This window comes from Lithobates pipiens, unplaced genomic scaffold, assembly GCF_037356315.1.
Source record: "Lithobates pipiens isolate NorthernLeopardFrog02 unplaced genomic scaffold, aLitPip1_a1.2 Scaffold_1, whole genome shotgun sequence".
Taxonomy (NCBI): domain Eukaryota; kingdom Metazoa; phylum Chordata; class Amphibia; order Anura; family Ranidae; genus Lithobates; species Lithobates pipiens.
The window spans coordinates 97,518,517-97,532,006 of NW_027507685.1; the positions used below are offsets into that span (position 1 = coordinate 97,518,517).

Here is a 13,490-nt window from a genome sequence, read left to right on the forward strand (position 1 = left end):
GCGCGCATCCCTGTTTCTTCGGTGGCGGCGTGTCACGGAGACACCGCTCGCCACCGAAGGGGGTGAACAGCCATTCGTTATGGCTGTTTACCATGTGATCGGCCGTGATGAAGTCATGGCTGATCACAGATGGTCACACCCCGAACGTGCACGGCGCATGCACGCGAGCACGCTGCGCGTGCACGTCGGTGGCGGCGTGTTCCCCTGGAACACTGCTCGTCACCGACGCTGGTAAACAGCCATTGGCCGGCTGTTTACCCACGTGATCGGCTGTGATCCTTTCACAGCCGATCACTAAAATGTAAACAAACCGCGGTAACGGGATGTTACCGGATTCTACTCCTCACACACTGATCGTGTGTGAGGAGGAGATTACGGTAACATCTCGTTACCGCATACAGTGTACACCAATCATACTGATTGCCCCCCCCCCAATAAAGAGGACCTGTCACCACCCCTCATAGTACCTGTCAATCACAGTCCATTAGAGTACCTGTCACAGTCCATCAGAGTATTTGAGTACCTGTCCCAGCCCATCAGAGTACCCGAGTACCTGTCGCAGCCCATCAGAGTACCTGAGTACCTGTCCCAGCCCATCAGAGTACCCGAGTACCTGTCCCAGCCCATCTGAGTACCGAAGTACCTGTCCCAGCCTATCTGAGTACCCGAGTACCTGTCACAGTTCATCTGAGTACCCGAGTACCTGTCCCAGCCCATCAGAGTACCCGAGTACCTGTCACGGCACATCAGAGTACCCGAGTACCTGTCACGGCACATCAGAGTACCCGAGTACCTGTCACGGCACATCAGGGTACCCGAGTACCTGTCACGGCCCATCAGGGTACCCGAGTACCTGTCACGGCCCATCAGGGTACCCGAGTACCTGTCACGGCCCATCAGGGTACCCGAGTACCTGTCACAGTCCATTAGAGTACCGAGTACCTGTAACAGTCCATTAGAGTACCGAGTACCTGTCACAGTCCATCAGGGTACCCGAGTACCTGTCACAGCCCATCTGAGTACCCGAGTACCTGTCACAGTCCATCAGGGTACCCGAGTACCTGTCACAGTCCATTAGAGTACCGAGCACCTGTCACAGTCCATTAGAGTACCGAGTACCTGTCACAGTCCATTAGAGTACCGAGTACCTGTCACAGTCCATCAGGGTAACCGAGTACCTGTCACAGTCCATTAGAGTACCGAGTACCTGTCACAGTCCATTAAAATACCAAGTACCTGTCACAGTCCATTAGAGTACCAAGTACCTGTCACAGTCCATTAGAGTACCGAGTACCTGTCACAGTCCATCAGGGTACCTGAGAACCTGTCACAGCCCATCTGAGTACCCGAGTACCTGTTCCAGTCCATCTGTGTACCAGAGTACCTGTCACAGTCCATCTGAGTACCCGAGTACCTGTCATAGTTCATCTGAGTACCCAAGTACCTGTCACAGTCCATATGAGTACCTGTCACCACCCTTCAGAGTACCCAAATACCAGTCACCAAACCATCAGAGTACCTGTCACCAGGCCATCAGAGTACCTGAGTACTTGTCACCAGGCCATCAGAGTACCCGAGTACCTGTCACCAGGCCATCAGAGTACCCGAGTACCTGTCACCAGGCCATCAGAGTACCCGAGTACCTGTCACCAGGCCATCAGAGTACCCAAGTACCTGTCACCAGACCATCAGAGTACCCGAGTACCTGTCACCAGGCCATCAGAGTACCCGAGTACCTGTCACCAGGCCATCAGAGTACCCGAGTACCTATCTCCAGCCCATCAGAGTACCCGAGTACCTATTTGCAGCCCATGTCTCATAGAATATACGTTGGGGTGTTTGCTTTCCAAAATGGTGTCATTTTGTGGGTAATTTCACTGTCCTGGTGGTCCAGGACCTTCAAAAGTGTGATGGGTAGGAATGAAATGAGATGTGTCATTTATGCTCCTAGAATGCCTGAACGTACTACTTCAATGTTTGGCCTCTCTATGTGGCCAGGCTGTGTAAAAGTCCTACACATGTGGTATCACCATACTCGGGAGGAGTAGCAGAATGTATTTTGGGGTGTAATTTTTGCTATATACATGCTATATATCTGAAATATCTTATAAATTGACAATTTTGTGTAAAAAAAAAATGCGTTTTAATTTTTTTCCACATATTCCGAAAACTTCTGGAAAAAAATGAAGCGTTCAAAAGACTCATTATGCCTCTCAGATTATACGTTGGGGTGTTTGCTTTCCAAAATGGGGTAATTTTATGGGAAATTCCATTGTCCTGGTACTCCAGGGCCTTCAAAAGTGTAATAGGTGGTTGAGAATGAGATGCGTAATTTTTGCTCGTAGAACGTCTGAAGGTACTACATCAATATTAGTGCTCTGTATGTGGCCAGGCTGTGTAAAAGTCTCACACACGTGGTATCGCCGTACTCGGGAAGAGTAGCAGAATGTATTTTGGGGTGTAATTTTTGCTATATACATGCTATGTGTTAGTAATATCTTATAAATTGTCAATTTTGTGTAAAAAAAAAATGCGTTTAAATTTTTTTACACATATTCCAAAAACTTCTGGAAAAAAATTAACCATTCAAAAGACTCATTATGCCTCACAGATTATACGTTGGGGTGTTTTCTTTCCAAAATGGGGTCATTTTATGGGAAATTCCATTGTCCTGGTACTCCAGGGACTTCAAAAGTGTAATAGGTGGTTGAGAAATGAGATGTGTCATTTTTGCTCGTAGAACGTCTGAAGGTACTACATCAATGTTGGTGCTCTGTATGTGGCCAGGCTGTGTAAAAGTCTCACACATGTGGTATCGCCGTACTCGAGTAGCAGAATGTATTTTGGGATGTAATTTGTTGTATGCATATGCTGTGTGTGAGAAATAACCTGATAATATGACAATTTAGTAAAAAAAAAAAAAAAAAAATATATAAAAAATCTTAATTTTGCAAAGAATTGTGGGAAAAAAAGACAACTTAAAAAAAACTCACCATGCTACTTAATACCTTGGGATGTCTACTTTGTAAAAAGGGGTCATTTGGGGGGTATTTGTACTTTCCTGACTTGTTAGTGTCTCAAGAAATTAGGTACACCTGATGTACTGAAGGCCTGATCAGAAGTGATCAATTTTCAGTGATTGGCACCATAGTTTGTAGACTCTATAACTTTCACAAAGACCAAATAATATATACTAATGTGGGTTATTTTTACCAAAGATATGTAGCAGTATAAATTTTGGCCAAAATTTATGAAGAAAAATTACTAATTAGCAAAAATTTATGACAGAAACGAAGAAAAAAGGCATTTTTTTCACAAAATTTACGTTTTATTTTATTTATAGCACAAAAATAAAAAACCCACTAGTGATTAAATAGCACTAAAAGATAGCTCTATTTGTGTGGAAAAAAGGACGCAAGTTTCATATGGATACAGTGTTGGATGACTGAGTAATTGTCATTCAAACTGTGAGAGCGCTGAAAACTGAAAATTGGTTTGGTCAGGAAGGGGATGTAACTGCACTGTATTGAGGTGGTTAATGTAATATCTGGTTCCGGCAATATGGATGAAAATCATTGAGAAAAATGGCATGGGTAGCCCCCCCCTGCCCATTACCAGCCCCTTTGGGTCTTGTACGGATATTAAGGGGAACCCCGTACCCATATTAAAAAAGGAAAGACGTGGGGCCCCCAGGCCCTATATACTCAGAACAGCAGTATACAGGCGTTGCAAACAAGACAGGGACTGTGTAGGTTTGTTGTGTTAAGTAGAATCTGTTTGTAATTTTCAACTGGTACATTTTTAAAGTGTAGCTCCAGTCAAAAAATAAATTTTTAAGCTTTTTGGAAAATATAAGGAAGGGTTATCACCCCTGTATAATTTGTTTTGCCGTCCGTCTTTTTTCATCTCACTTCCTGTTGTCTCCTTCCGTTTGCAAGTAGGAGACGTTTGTAAGTTGGATGTTTGAAAGTAGGGACCTGCCCTATATGCTCTGCAGAAATGGCGGAACAAGGTGTTGGTGTTGCCACAACATTGTAAGCCCTCAAAGTGACTCTTGGTGGGCGCTGCAGCGCCCTGCTGTGAACGATTATATCAAGAATTGTAATTACATGCCATTGTTGAACAGTGGTAGAAAAATTGACCTTTGGTGGTTGTGGTGCTAATGCCACAACACTAAGTCCTCACAGTTACTCTGGGTGGGCACAGGAACAGGCCCTCCTGTGAACTATTATATCAGCAGGAACACTGTCTGGATAAAGGGGATCTTGAGAGGCAAGGAAGTCCTCCTCTTCCTGCCTCTGTTCTGCCTCAAGTGCCCTGTCCATTATTCCACGCAGCGTATGCTCCAAGAGGTGGACAAGAGGTACAGTGTCACTGATGCATGCACTGCCACTGCTCACCATCCTTGTGGCCTCCTCAAACGGTGACAGGACAGTGCATGCATCCCTGATCATGCCCCACTGGCGTGGTGAGAAAAAACCGAGCTCCCCTGACCCTGTCCTGGTGCCGTAGTCGCACAGGTACTCATTGATGGCCCTCTGCTGCGTGTGAAGCAGCTGCAGCATGGCCAACGTTGCGTTCCACCTGGTGGGCATGTCACATATAAGGCGGTTCTTGGGCAGGTTCAACTCCTTTTGGAGGTTAGCCAGCCGAGCACAGGCATTATATGATCGGCGGAAATGCACACAGTCTTTCCTGGCCTGCTTCAGGACATCCTGTAAGCCCGGGTACCTGCCCAAGAACCGCTGCACCACCAGGTTAAGGACGTGAGCCACACAGGGCACATGGGTCAGTTGTCCCTGTTGGAGGGTGGAGAGGAGGTTGGTGCCATTGCCGCAAACCACCATTCCTGGCTTAAGCTGGCATGGCGTCAACCACCTCTTGGCCTGCCCCTGCAGAGCTGACAAAATATCTGCCCCAGTGTGGCTCCTGTCCCCCAAACAAACCAGCGCAAGCACGGCATGGCATCGTTTTGCCTGCGTAGCCCCTTGAACGCCTATGGAGCACCGCTAGTTCTGAGGACAGAGCACTGGAAGAGGCCATGGAGGAAGAAGAAGAGGAGGGGGTGGAGGAGAGAGGTGTGTCACAACCAATAGTAGCATTTTGGAGGTGTGGTGGCGGAACAACCTCCAACACTACTGCACCTTGTCCTGCATCCTTCCCAGCTGCCATAAGAGTGACCCAATGGGCCGTGAAAGACAGGTAACGTCCCTGTCCATGCCTGCTGGACCATGAGTCAGTGGTAATATGCACCTTACCGCTGACCGCCCTGTCCAGCAAGGCAAGAACATTGACTTCCACATGCCAGTAGAGAGCCGGAATCACCTTCCGTGAGAAAAAGTGGCATTTGGGGACCTGCCACTGAGGAACCGCACATTGTACAAACTCACGGAAGGGGGCCGAGTCTACCAACTGAAAAGGCAGCAGTTGAAGTGCTAGCAATTTAGCCAAGCTAGCATTCAACCGCTGGGCATGTGGATGGCTGGGAGTGAACTTCTTTTGACGGTCCAGCAGCTGGGGCAGGGAAATTTGCCTGCTATAATCGGACATGGGTGTACTGCTATCAGAGTGCCTGGAAGCACTTGGCTGTGACACACCTAATTCTACACCTTCATTCCTCTCAGAGGAGGTTTCAGAGAGGACTGAAGGTCTAGTGGGGTTGGAGATCCCAGCTGATGAGGAGCAAGGAGAGGTCCGCTTTGTTCTTTGGTGTGGGTCTTTGAGGTACGCTTGCCAACGAGCTGCATGGCAGGTCAACATATGTCTGGTCAAGCATGTGGTGCCCAAGTGGCTGATGTTTTGGCCACGCGAGATACGCTTCAGACATATGTTGCAAATAGCAGTGGTGCGATCTGATGCACTCGTCTCAAAAAAGGCCCACACCAAAGAACTTTTAGAATAACGCGCAGAGGCAGCGCCCTGCACAGGCGGAGCTCTGCGGTGTGATTCAGTCTTTGTGCTGCCCCTAAGCTGGCCCCCGGAGGGCATCCTGCCTCGTTGGACATGTGCCTCCTCCTCCTCTCTCCTACCAGGCACCCATGTGGAGTCAGTGCCCTCATCATCCCCTCCCTCTTCATCGCTGGAGCAAACCTGGCAGTATGCTGCAGCTTGTGGAACATGACTGCCAGATTGCTGTCCTTCTTGAGCATCCCCTCTCTCTGCGCTCACGCTACTGCCTTCCTCTAGCTGAGTATCATCATCAGAGCCTACAAAACACTGGGCATCCTCCTGGAGCATGTACCCAACACTGTGCTCAAAGAGTTCAGGGGACTCCTCAGGAGGACGTGGTGGGTCTAGAGAAGGAGTCACTCATGATGACATTGAGAGGAAGGAAGACGATGCGTTGGCAGCTGCTTTGCTAGTACCCTGAGCCTGGGTGAGAGAGGATGAGGAGGATGAAGAGGGCTTGGTCATCCACTCTACCAAGTCTTCGGCATGTTGCGGCTCAACATGTCCAGCTGCCGAAAATAAGGACAAGCGTGTCCCATTGCCACGTGCTGATGATGACGATGCACCACGTCCACGACCAGCACTGTTGTCTCTAGTCACAGAGCCTGCTTGCCCTCTTTTATCGCCTTGTGCCTGTCTGCCTCTCCTTGTTGGCCTTCCAGACATGGTAATGGTCTGAAGGGAGATGGGAAAACCAGCAATTGGGTAGTGTATATTGTGCTGGAGGCACACACAACACCCACAAACTCCTGCAGATGGCAGATGGCTCAATTAGAGAAGAGCTATATAGGTGGATATAACGGTGTATACTGCGGTCAGGGCACACAGACAGCACGTACAATCTCCTACAACTGACTGCAAGCTCTATTAAAAAAGAGCAATATAGCTAGCTATATATAGGTGCATATAACGGTGTACACTGCGGTCAGGGCACGCAGACAGCATGCACAATCTCCTACAACTGACTGCAAGCTCTATTAAAAAAGAGCAAGATAGATAGCTATATAGGTGGATATAATGGTGTATACTGCGGTCAGGGCACGCAGACAACAACCACTACAGAAGAGCAAGAACGCAAAATCTGCCGATAACGAATGTTCGACTCGAACACGAAGCTCATCCCTAGTGCCTGTATTAATAGTGTATGGGTTCTTAGAGAACAGTACTTCTGCCATGAACTTTAAGAATTAATTGCTCTACAATGCATGCAGCTACGGAGGTCACTGGTGGCATTTTTTTTAAGCTCATTTACTAATTATTAAGGATATGTAAATATTGAATATCCATAGCCTAGTTACATTTAATGTAAGATCTAGGAGGCAGCAGAGGTTTGTGGGGGATTTCAATTTTTGGTCACTCAACAGTGGTCATTTGTGTCCAAAGGCCTATTGTGTACATCCACGTAGCAACAGGTGCCTGTGTTAATAGCGGACTATGTTCTCAGCAGCACTTCAGGGTTTTGTTCTCTTAGTGGAATGATTAATCTCCAGCAAACAGAATGACATTCAACTTACAAAACCTCCAAAGAGCCATTATGTGTCATTGCCGTTGTAGTGTAGAGCTGATTATATGATCATGCATTCCACAGAAATGATTCCATCATGACCATTATCATGTTGCCAGTGACCATAAATCACTATGCACAAACAAGCTAAATGACCACTTTGTGAGCAGGAAAGTAGCAATATACCCGCAGTATATACTAATGTATACTCTAAGAGGTAAATACCATATCTGTAAGGCAACACATTAACATTAAAGAGGAAGTAAACCCTGATGAGTTTACTTCCTCTTTCATTCCCTGCAAAGGCAAAGCATAATGGACTACTAGGCATCGCATAGTAGCCCATTATGTGTCACTTACCTGACACAGGAGCCGGCGATGTCACCGCTGTCTCCTGTAGTCCGCCGCATCCATCTTCTCGGTGGGTCTCGCAGCTCCGCCGCTGTCATTCGACGAAGCCGCAATGACGTCACTCCCGCGCATGCGCACGTGAGCCGAGACGCGCGGCATTGCGCGGCATCTTCGTTATTGAGGATGCCACACTCAGTGCGCCGGCGCGCCGCTGTCTACGGCGCATGCGCCGTAGACAGCGGTGCCTGTCTTCGGGCAAATATCTCCTAAGCCATATAGGTTTGGGAGATATTTCTTGGACCTACAGGAAAGCCTTAATCTAGGCTTACCTGTAGGTCAAAGTGGTTTGTAAGGGTTTACAACCATTTTAAAAGTCCAACTCAGTGCTATTAGTTTTTCCTGTTAAATATGTGTTAGCAAAGTGTGCCAATAAATATTCTAAACATAAAGGGAAAATACCAAATTGTATTAATATTTCACTTATTCATATCATTCATAATGCATTTCACCCATGTGGGGCTTAGTTATAGAGGCCACAACGATTAAGGTCTGATTGACACCTATGCGTTTTTAGTGCTTTTTGCATTTTGCAGATTTGCACCACAGAATGTGTCCCATAGGAAACAATGTCAAATTGACTGTAGAGCAAATCTGCAAAATGTAAAAAGCACTAAAAATGCATAGGTGTGAATCAGGCCTAAGTTTAATATGGACAAAATGCATTGGGGGGGTTCTTCTATGGGTGGAAAACTGAACTGAAGCCGATTCTCATCACCTTTTACTATCTTAGTAACCATTTTCCTGCAATGAATTATTATATTTTCTAATATATCAGTAATTATATTATTTAAAATATATTATTTATTATTATATTTTATTATTTATATCATATATTATCTACTGTATATAGTATCATATATTATATTCTGTTTATAGTATTATTATATATTATTTATAGTATTATTCATATTGTATGACAGTATTATTATATATTTTTTTATTTATATAGTATCATATACTGTACTTATATTATACTGTGCTATAATATCATATATTATATTTTCTTTATAGTTTAATCTTTTATGATATTTTATATTATTATGATATATTACTTATATCGTATTTATATTGTATGCATATTGTATGTTATCATCTACATGGTATTATATATATTTAAAGTATATTACATACTGTATATAGTATCATAAATTATCATATATTATGTATATTATATCTTATCTACATAGTATCATGTATAATTATTTAAAGTATATTATATACTGTATATAGTATCATAAATTATTATATATTTTTCATATTATATCTTATTATCTATATAGGAACATATATATTTATATTCTATTCTATTATAGTATATTCTGTATATAGTATTATATATTATATCTACAGTATCATATATTAATATATATTCTATTACATTGTATCATTTATATTATATACAGTATATAATATAGTATTATATACATATTATATAATGTAGATTTGTATCTTTGGTGATAAAATATAAATAATAGTAACATATTATGGTAATTTATCATATGATAGAAATGGTATCATATATTAATCTACTGTATATTTTTAATATACTGTATATTATATTATATTACATTATATCATTTATATTATATACAGTATTTTTTTTTGTATTATTATGTAGAGCCTTGGAGTTTAGGCAGGGTTGCTCCTCACAAATTTACTTGAGTAGTTATCCTGGTTGATTGTTAGAGATCCATTGATTTCTCCCTAAGTTTGGCCTTGTTGCAATTTTCTCTTCTACCACTAGGTGACCTGGTACTTGGTGGTACTAGATGTAAGAAGGGCAACCCAAGGTCAGGTTATGGGTATATGAGGTATCTCAGCCAATGGGCAGGGGTTTTCTTGGATCCCTTGGCCTGCTGGGAGAACCTATATATTCGGGTGGAATCAGGTGAATGCTATTCTGTGCCACCTGGATGACTGTCTGGGTGGAGGTGTGTTGTATTTCCCCGGCTGCTAGGCCGGAGATTGGGCCTATCCCAGGCACATCTGTCTGCTAGTCTGTCTGAGAGCCTATCCAGAAGCAAGAGAGCAACATAGGGTTGGGATTGCGGCTTGCAGTACAACCAGAAGTGACCGTTCTGCCAGCCGGAGAACCTGTCGGAGGTAGAGGGGAAGCTGTCGCCACTAAGGAACTATCCGCTTTATTACCAGGGACCACAGTGTGTAACTGAAGCAAGTATCGGAGCAGCATTCTCACCAACCGGAGATGGTGAACAATCAGACTTCAGTGGGTATCAAGCTAGGGACCCAACCAGCGGAGGTGACGCTTAAGAGGTATCTAGAGTGCTAAGCTAGGGACCCAGCAGAGAGGAGGGGGTGATGCTTGAGGAAGATACCACCGTGAAGATTGAAGGAGCTCAAGGGATTTCATGGAAGGGAATCAGTGGGTCTAATGAGAGACAGGGAGCTCAGTGTACTGAAGAACTACAAGGAAAGGTGGTAGTAAAAGTGAAAGGAACTGTTACGCTTTGTATTTGGAACTGTTAAAGACTGTAGGAGACAGCCTTTCCCTGCATGGCTGTCCTTCTATTGAAGTCTGAGTCTTCCAATTAATCTTGCAACTACCTAAGGGTGTACTGGCCCTAACCCTCTCTCTCCCAAAAAGTTTGTTAAGAGAAATAAACTTTCTTTTGCATTCAAGAAGTGCCTGGTGCCCAAAAACTTTATCCATCTTGCACCCACCATGCCTCACAACCCAACATAACCCATCATATACAAAACCCACCATATACAGAAGGATGTCAGCTATCCCTGGCCCTGGAGGTTCTCATTAGATCAAAGGAAGCCTGGGACCTTGCTACAACTGATAGCGGGATCTTAGAGGGGGAGTGAGAGAAAGGAGAGATCCTCTGGGAGCACAGAGTTGGGCTTTAAAGTGTATGTCAAGCCCAAATTTATTTTTCAGTTTTGGATAGAATAGGGAAAGAAATGAACCTCTGACTTTCGGTGACAAAAGCTTTATAAGACTGAAAGTGAAGAGTAAATCTTCAACATAGACAAACATTTTTAATCTTAAATTTAAACCTTAAAATGTCAAACTTAATTTAGTTTTTAAATGTAAAAATATATTTAATTTTTAATGTAAAATTATAAAAAAAATTAAATGTAAAATTGAATTCATAATTTTAATTTAATTTAACTTCAATTTAAAGTGTAAAAACTTTTGAAGAGTAAATGAAGGTTAGAACCCCCATTGGCTTTATATTCCTGTCTGTGTCCCCTCAGATTTCCCTTCACTTCCTGCCTGGTAAAACTATTGTCACCAGGGTAGACTGTAAGGAGAAAGGCTCTCTAACAGGGCCTCAGATAGACGTGAAAACCCAACAGTGGTCGTGTAATTTTTCAAATTCCATCCAAAACAAAAATAAGTACGAGTTGGCTGGACATAGTAATTGAGACACTTCATTACCTGGACAGCACTAAGATCTGATTCAGTCAGACGTCCTTTAGTATGCCAGTCTGGATTACACGTTAGTATCCCTTGTGTCATCAGGACCTCTTGGACCATTGGAAGCCCAGGCCATTCCTGGAGCCTAAAACAAAAATACCAACACCACATTAGCAAATTAATTCATATCCAAAACCTTTGTACAAGAGCTTCTCATTTCTTTTCTGTTACTTTGTCTATATTAGTCTTTATCATACTTTTTACAGCATAGGAACCCTTGAAATAATTTTGAGGTCCTTCAAACCTTGTTCCATGTATCCATTTGTAAGGATGCCAAGCTGGCTTTGCTGCATTGCCCGATTCTGGGCTTGTTTTCACACAGATAAAAACTGGCGACTTACCAGTTTATCGCCACAAAGAGAGCGATTGCCAAAGCCTGGTAGAAGCCCTCTTTTTCGATTGCTGTGGTGAGGAGCATGTTGATGAACCTCATGAATAATGAGAAAATGTCAAGTATTCTACATGACTCATGCCAAGTTTCTCAAAATTTGGTCTCCTTGGTGGTTCTATGCTCCCTCCATATTGCACCCTACCAGTTTGGGCACTTCTTAATTAATGATCTGGGCTAAATCCTAGCCTGCGGGTATCTTGCCCTCTCCCCTCCCCTTCCCTACTTCCTCCCCCACTTCTCCCCCAACTCCCCTCTCCCCAACCCCTCATTCCTTATCCTCCCACCCCCTTCTTTATTTTTTCCTTATTTCCCTTTTTCTTTCCTTATGTCTCTTTTTTCTCCTTTCCACTCTGGGCTCCCACCCGTTCTCACCCTCATTCTTTCCTGTAATGTGCAGGTGTCTTTGGACTTCAGTCATCTTTGCAGACCTACGGCCTGTGGGGTCATACTCTTAGCACCTATTCCACAAAATAGGCCTGTTATTTGTTCACTCATTGATGTTCTGTGTATTTCTGTGTTTTCCACCTGATCCCCCTGCACGGGTGACCTGCTGATCTGCTTCTGTGCATCTTTCAATAAAAATGTATTGTACCAAAAAAGAATGTTGGGGTAAAATGCCCCTTACATTGGGGATGAAGCATAAAATGCCCCTTACATTGGGTGGTCATTGGGAAGAATGTTCCTTACATTGGTGGTCAGCTATGAGAATGGCCCTTACAATGGTGGGCAGGTGGAAGAATGCTGCTTACATTGGTGGTCAGTGGGAAGAATGTTCTTTACATGGGTAATCAGTGGGAAGAATGCTCCTTACATTGGTAGTCAGTGGGAAGAATGCTCCTTATATTGGTGGTCAGAATGCAACCTCCACAGACAGCTAAAAAAATCATTGGCTTCATGCAGCTGGCTCTGCCAAGTGGTGTTCACCCCAGAACTATGCAGGCACCATCAGATGGAAGGTCAATCAGGCACAGCTTGAGGAACCCAAGCAACCTCTGGAGGAACCCAAGGCACCCTAGTTGAGAATGGCTGCTCTTTATGCTAATATGTTGATTTCTGTGAAGATTCCCATGTATCCAGGTCATGCTATACCTGGTATATTTAGTAGTAGTTAGTCCCATTCACTTGGCCTTGTTCTGTAATGTTAAAGACATTTTGTAGGTTCTCCGAGCCACTTTGTCAGGTACTCACCAGAGCCGAAGTGCTGAGAGCGGCTTCCCTTGCAGATGGGTGCACAGTACCCCTGAGGATGGAACAGTGGGTACAGGGCACTGAGAGGCATGGATTGTCAGCAGGTGACTTGTATGCAGAAGGTCTTCTGAAGGAAGAGATGCCCATGCAGATGGTCTTGGAACTTGTTAGAAGGGAATGCCCGGCAGGGGTTCTAACACCTGGAGTGAAGGCCGAGGGTCATACACAGGTATCAGTCCGTGAGCCAGCAAGGCTAAGTGCAGAAGACAGAGGATATTCCAGAGGCAGGCCGAGGGTCAAACACAGGTATCAGTCTGTGAGCCAGCAAGGCTAAGTGCAGAAGACAGAGGATGTTCCAGAGGCAGGTCGAGGGTCAAACACAGGTATCAGTCCAGGAGCCAGCAAGGCTAAGAGCAGGAAGTCCGTTAAACAAGCCAGGGGTCAGGTCAAGAGAGAATCAGAGGAGTCTTCAGGCAATCCGGGTCACAACAGGAAATGGTAAACAGGAACAGGAAACAGAGGAACACAGGTGAGCTGAGGAGACAAACCAGCAAAGACACAGAGCACATTGATGCCTTTTATAGGACTGTCAGGCCAAT

At 44.4% G+C, this 13,490-nt stretch overlaps 1 protein-coding gene across 1 annotated transcript in view; it reads right to left on the minus strand.

Annotated features, from left to right (window-relative positions):
* FRMPD3 (FERM and PDZ domain containing 3) overlaps nucleotides 1-13,490 on the minus strand; it is a 241,210-nt gene that overhangs the window by 177,253 nt on the left and 50,467 nt on the right. Inside the window, exon 2 of the mRNA XM_077466653.1 lies at nucleotides 11,274-11,397. The gene's annotated coding sequence lies outside the window, so the exon portion shown is untranslated. The remainder of the gene's footprint in view (nucleotides 1-11,273; nucleotides 11,398-13,490) is intronic.